Source organism: Cherax quadricarinatus, chromosome 29 (genome assembly GCF_038502225.1).
Source record: "Cherax quadricarinatus isolate ZL_2023a chromosome 29, ASM3850222v1, whole genome shotgun sequence".
Lineage (NCBI taxonomy): Eukaryota > Metazoa > Arthropoda > Malacostraca > Decapoda > Parastacidae > Cherax > Cherax quadricarinatus.
Genome location: NC_091320.1, coordinates 923,151 through 929,150, shown reverse-complemented (window position 1 = coordinate 929,150; position 6,000 = coordinate 923,151). Strand labels below are relative to the sequence as shown.

Sequence of the window (6,000 nt, the reverse complement as noted above, 5' to 3'; positions counted from 1 at the left end):
TACTTATTACCAAATTTCTTTCTACACATAGCTCAATTAAAGGCTCCCCATTTACATTTACCCCTGGCACCCCAAATTTACCTACTACTCCCTCCATAACATTTTTACCCACTTTAGCATTAAAATCCCCAACCACCATTACTCTCACACTTGATTCAAAACTCCCCACGCATTCACTCAACATTTCCCAAAATCTCTCTCTCTCCTCTACACTTCTCTCTTCTCCAGGTGCATACACGCTTATTATAACCCACTTTTCACATCCAATCTTTATTTTACTCCACATAATCCTTGAATTAATACATTTATAGTCCCTCTTTTCCTGCCATAGCTTATCCTTCAACATTATTGCTACTCCTTCTTTAGCTCTAACTCTATTTGAAACCCCTGACCTAATCCCATTTATTCCTCTCCACTGAAACTCTCCCACCCCCTTCAGCTTTGTTTCACTTAAAGCCAGGACATCCAGCTTCTTCTCATTCATAACATCCACAATCATCTCTTTCTTATCATCTGCACAACATCCACGCACATTCAGACTTCCCACTTTGACAATTTTCTTCTTCTTATTCTTTTTAGTAATCTTTACAGGAAAAGGGGTTACTAGCCCATTGTTCCCGGCATTTTAGTTGACTTTTACAACACGCATGGCTTACGGAGGAAAGATTCTTATTCCACTTCCCCATGGATATAAAAGGAAAATTAATAAGACCAAGAACTATTAAGATAAAATCAAAGAAAACTCAGATGAGTGTGTATAAATAAATGTGTACATGTATGTGTAGTGTGACCTAAGTGTAAGTAGAAGTAGCAAGACATGCCTGTAATCTTGCATATTTATGAGACAGACAAAAGACATCAGCAATCCTACCATCATGTAAAACAATCACAGGCTTCGTTTTACACTCACTTGGCAGGACGGTAGTACCTCCCTGGGTGGTTGCTGTCTACCAACCTACTACCTATATATATTTATATATATATATATATATATATATATATATATATATATATATATATATATATAATTTGTGACCAGCCGGGGGTCGAACCCACCCCACCTGGTCACTCGGGAAGCTAGGTAGATTTCTCGACGCCTTAGTCCACACTGACAGCATCAGCACCGGCACCATTACTTCCACCAGTACGAACACCTATACAAGCTCCAGGACCATCTGGGTCTTCCAACATTAGCATCACTAGCACCAGTATTAGAAACTGTGCCAATGTCGGCTGCAGAACCGACACCAGAACCACCGATACCAACACCAGTTTCAGTACTGGGAACCTTGGTAAGTACGCTGTGGTGTGTGTGTGTGTGTGTGTGGGTTACTCCAGTGTTGGTATTCCTGTTATCTGTTTCAGGTTGGTGGCCTGTATCAGGTTATCACTTTTATGTCAGGACTTTGCAAGGTTAGACATGCAAGACACACATGTCAGTGATCGTATGAGACATGCAAGACACACATGTCAGTGATCGTATGAGACATGCAAGACACACATGTCAGTGATCGTATGAGACATGCAAGACACACATGTCAGTGACCGTATGAGACATGCAAGACACACATGTCAGTGATCGTGTGAGACATGCAAGACACACATGTCAGTGATCGTGTGAGACATGCAAGACACACATGTCAGTGATCATATTAAACAACCAGGGTTAAATGTAAACAACAGGGAGGACCAATATTCGTAGGTTCGCTTTGAATTATATTTCATACTTCCTGACGTCAAGGATCATGGATCAACATCCTTCTTACGATTATAAGTAAAATTAACAGCCGTTGTTCCTGATCATCTGGGTTGTGGTGGCTACGTCAGGCTGTGTTCCGCAAACATAGACTGGTTGATCAGACCATGAACCAGAAAGCATAGTGTTAAACCTGGCAGTGGTGATGTAAGATTCCTGCGGCACAGAAACATTTATATGGCACATTCTCAAGGTTTGTTGTCTTGCAGTACCACGTGAACCTCAAGTATAGTTATTTGATATGGTAATTTTAACATGTTAAAGGCAGTGAGTATTGATTTAACGTTATGGTTCCGCTAAAGCCAAAATGGTTTAAATATTTAACAGTGTCGCCTCTCGCGGGCAGTGACCTCTTACAACCTGCTCTCGCAGGCAGTGACCTCTTACAACCTGCTCTCGCAGGCAGTGACCTCTTACAACCTGCTCTCGCAGGCAGTGACCTCTTACAACCTGCTCTCGCAGGCAGTGACCTCTTACAACCTGCTCTCGCAGGCAGTGACCTCTTACAACCTCCTCTTGCAGGCAGTGACCTCTTACAACCTCCTCTCGTGGGCAATGACCTCTTACAACCTCCGAGCCTTAAATATTTTCTCATCTGTTTTATTAGTCAGAACTCCGAGGAATTCGCTGCGCAAATTCTAGAGACAGGAACTAGCAAGTGTGTGTCAACCATGGTAGAACAACAAACATACCTGTCAACATCAACGACATACTGAAGAAAATTGTAAATGAGACGGACCTTGATTATCGTGTGGCTAGATTGTGTTGAAGCAGTGTTGAGGGTGTGACCTTGAAGTGGCTTCCCAGGAGGGTGTTGGAGGCAGCTGCAGGGACGAGTGTGTTGCCTAACTTGTACTCACAGCGCTCACTCCCACCTGCATGTCAGCTGTTTCTCATGGCCCATCGTAGGGCCAAGAGCTATCGCATTCTCAAGTGTCAGTAGACACCAACATGTACAATAGTGCAAACTAGCTGTCTTGCACTGCTGTCTGTTGCAGCGTCCCTACCAGAGACAACAACACAGACACATCAATACCCCTAAACAGGTCATCATATGACCAGCTCGTGATATCTCTTGATTAATGGATTAACATGTAGGGTCGAGGGCGCCACAACTTAGCGATGCTGTAATGATGAAAAAGTTATGAGCCATTGAGAGCAGCCGGCCGGGGGCGCCCAGTCATACCCTGGGAACCTGACTGTTAATGTTTCCCCACACTCTCTCACCTCTGGGGAGACTTGTCTAAAAAACAGTCGCTTCTTTTTCCTTCTACCCCGTTATCTCAGCACTTTTCGTCCCTAGGAACCTCTCACTAGCTCTTCAGTCCTTCCAGAGATATGTAAAATGTTACTTAAGTTACCGCCTCGGTTCCTCCTGTCACACTAGTTACCAAACTATACCATGGAAGGGGATAGAACCCGCGATCAGAGAGTCTAAAAAGTCCAGATCGTCGCGTTAGGGGACTTGAGCTAGAGTTCGTCACGGCCACGCTAGCTGGAGATTCGTCTGTAAAAACTTGTATTTGTGGTCACAGTGGTGCCTATGCTAACCTTCCTATGGTGTAGATGAATCTTATTGTGGCTAGCTGGCCTAGTGGCGAACGCGACGGTCTGGAGTTTTGAGACTCTGATCGCGAGTTCTATCCCCACCCGTGGTATGGTTTGTTTGCATTCGTGTCATTACGATTTCGTGAGACACTAGTTACCGCCTCGGTCTCTCTTGTCACACTATGTCACTCCTGTTACCCCGCCTCCTGAAGAACTTATAGAAATACTGAGAGATAACTCAATGTCAGGGGACCAAGACTTTTCATTACCCTCATTTCATACTCGAAAATTACCATTAGACCTCCAGTTGTCTTCGAGAGGGAACTTAAGAGTTCCTTAAGTTTGTTCTTGATCAGCCGGGTTGTGGTACCTATGTTGGACTACCTGCCACTTCTCCCAGCAACCTGATTGATCAAGCTATCAGGCGGCCTGGCCTGGGTCAGGGCTGTAAGGGCATTAACTCACAGTATTGACCACAGGTAAACTACAGGTGAGGTAAAATCTGGTTTGCAATTTACAAGTAATTCCCAAAATGGAGATACATATTTAAGTACTACTTGGGTCCGTGGTCGACCATTGGCAAGTTGCTAGTTTAGTCTCTCAGCTCCTGGCATCACCTCTTAACTACACATCACTAGTTTCTCTTAATTCCCTGCTTGGTGAGCTCTGTCGTACTAGTAATTAAAACTCTTGTATGAGTGCTGTCACCGCCTCTCAAGAAGAATTTTCTGGCTTAACTATTGGTAATATTTTATCTCAAGTTATATACACTGAAGGATCTAAGGAGGAGTCTACTGGCAGGGCTGTATCTGCTCTTGTTGCCACCTCCAGCAGGGCTGCATCTGCTCTTGTTGCCACCTCCAGCAGGGCTGCATCTACTCTTGTTGCCACCTCCAGCAGGGCTGCATCTGCTCTTGTTGCCACCTCCAGCAGGGCTGCATCTGCTCTTGTTGCCACCTCCAGCAGGGCTGCATCTGCTCTTGTTGCCACCTCCAGCAGGGCTGCATCTACTCTTGTTGCCACCTCCAGCAGGGCTGCATCTGCTCTTGTTGCCACCTCCAGCAGGGCTGCATCTGCTCTTGTTGCCACCTCCAACAGGGCTGCATCTACTCTTGTTGCCACCTCCAACAGGGCTGCATCTACTCTTCTTGCCACCTCCAGCAGGGCTGCATCTACTCTTGTTGCCACCTCCAGCAGGGCTGCATCTGCTCTTGTTGCCACCTCCAGCAGGGCTGCATCTACTCTTGTTGCGACCTCCCTAGTTAAGAACAATAGCAACTTGTTCAGTTAGACATAAGAGTTAACTGGGTGTCTACTCTCCAAACTGAATTATTTACCACCCTAATGGCGCTAAAGTTAACTTATGTTGCTGAGCTTGACTGTGATTATTACTGATTCTATGCCATCACTGAAGGCTCTTGACTCTCATAATAACTCAGGGCCTGGCCCAGGAGCTGACTCGGCCTAGCTCAGGACCTGGCTCAGGGCCTGCAAGAGGACCTGGCTCAGGGCCTGCAAGAGGACCTGGTTCAGGGCCTGCAAGAGGACCTGGTTCAGGGCCTGCAAGAGGACCTGGTTCAGGGCCTGCAAAAGGACCTGGTTCAGGGCCTGCAAGAGGACCTGGTTCAGGGCCTGCAAGAGGACCTGGTTCAGGGCCTGCAAGAGGACCTGGCTCAGGGCCTGCAAGAGGACCTGGTTCAGGGCCTGCAAGAGGACTTGGTTCAGGGCCTGCAAGAGAACCTGGTTCAGGGCCTGCAAGAGGACCTGGTTCAGGGCCTGCAAGAGGACCTGGTTCAGGGCCTGCAAGAGGACCTGGTTCAGGGCCTGCAAGAGGACCTGGTTCAGGGCCTGCAAGAGGACCTGGCTCAGGGCCTGCAAGAGGACCTGGCTCAGGGCCTGCAAGAGGACCTGGCTCAGGGCCTGCAAGAGGACCTGGCTCAGGGCCTGCAAGAGGATCTGGTTCAGGGCCTGCAAGAGGACCTGGTTCAGGGCCTGCAAGAGGACCTGGTTCAGGGCCTGCAAGAGGATCTGGTTCAGGGCCTGCAAGAGGACCTGGTTCAGGGCCTGCAAGAGGATCTGGTTCAGGGCCTGCAAGAGGACCTGGTTCAGGGCCGGCACGAGGATCGGGTTCAGGGCCTGCAAGAGGACCTGGTTCAGGGCCTGCAAGAGGATCTGGTTCAGGGCCTGCAAGAGGACCTGGTTCAGGGCCTGCAAGAGGATCTGGTTCAGGGCCTGCAAGAGGACCTGGTTCAGGGCCTGCAAGAGGATCTGGTTCAGGGCCTGCAAGAGGACCTGGTTCAGGGCCTGCAAGAGGACCTGGTTCAGGGCCTGCAAGAGGACCTGGCTCAGGGCCTGCAAGAGGACCTGGTTCAGGGCCTGCAAGAGGACCTGGTTCTGGGGGTAACAAGGACCTCTCGGCACCTATCAAAGGTAAAGGTAATCCTCCTCACCTTCCTCCCCCACTTTCCTCCCCTCATCTTCCTCCTCACCTTCCCCTCACCCTCCTCACCTTCCCCCTCCCCCCTCACCTTCCCCCTCACCCTCCTCACCTTCCACCCTCACCCTCCTCACCTTCCCCCCCTCACCCTCCTCACCTTCCCCCCTCACCCTCCTCACTTTCCCCCCTCACCCTCCTCACTTTCCTTCCTCCCCTCTCACTCACCTGGCTTCACTTCCTACAGGAAATTAACCTCACC

At 48.6% G+C, this 6,000-nt stretch overlaps 1 protein-coding gene across 2 annotated transcripts in view; it reads left to right on the top strand.

The window, feature by feature from the left end:
• Window positions 1-6,000, top strand: part of NKAIN (Sodium/potassium-transporting ATPase subunit beta-1-interacting protein) — a 255,084-nt gene that overhangs the window by 141,341 nt on the left and 107,743 nt on the right. The window contains exon 1 of one of the 2 annotated variants that reach the window (XM_070089580.1): window positions 5,602-5,734. The exons of the other annotated variant lie outside the window; for it this stretch is intronic. The gene's annotated coding sequence lies outside the window, so the exon portion shown is untranslated. Of the gene's footprint in view, window positions 1-5,601; window positions 5,735-6,000 lie in introns of those variants that run through there. 2 annotated transcript variants of the gene reach the window in all.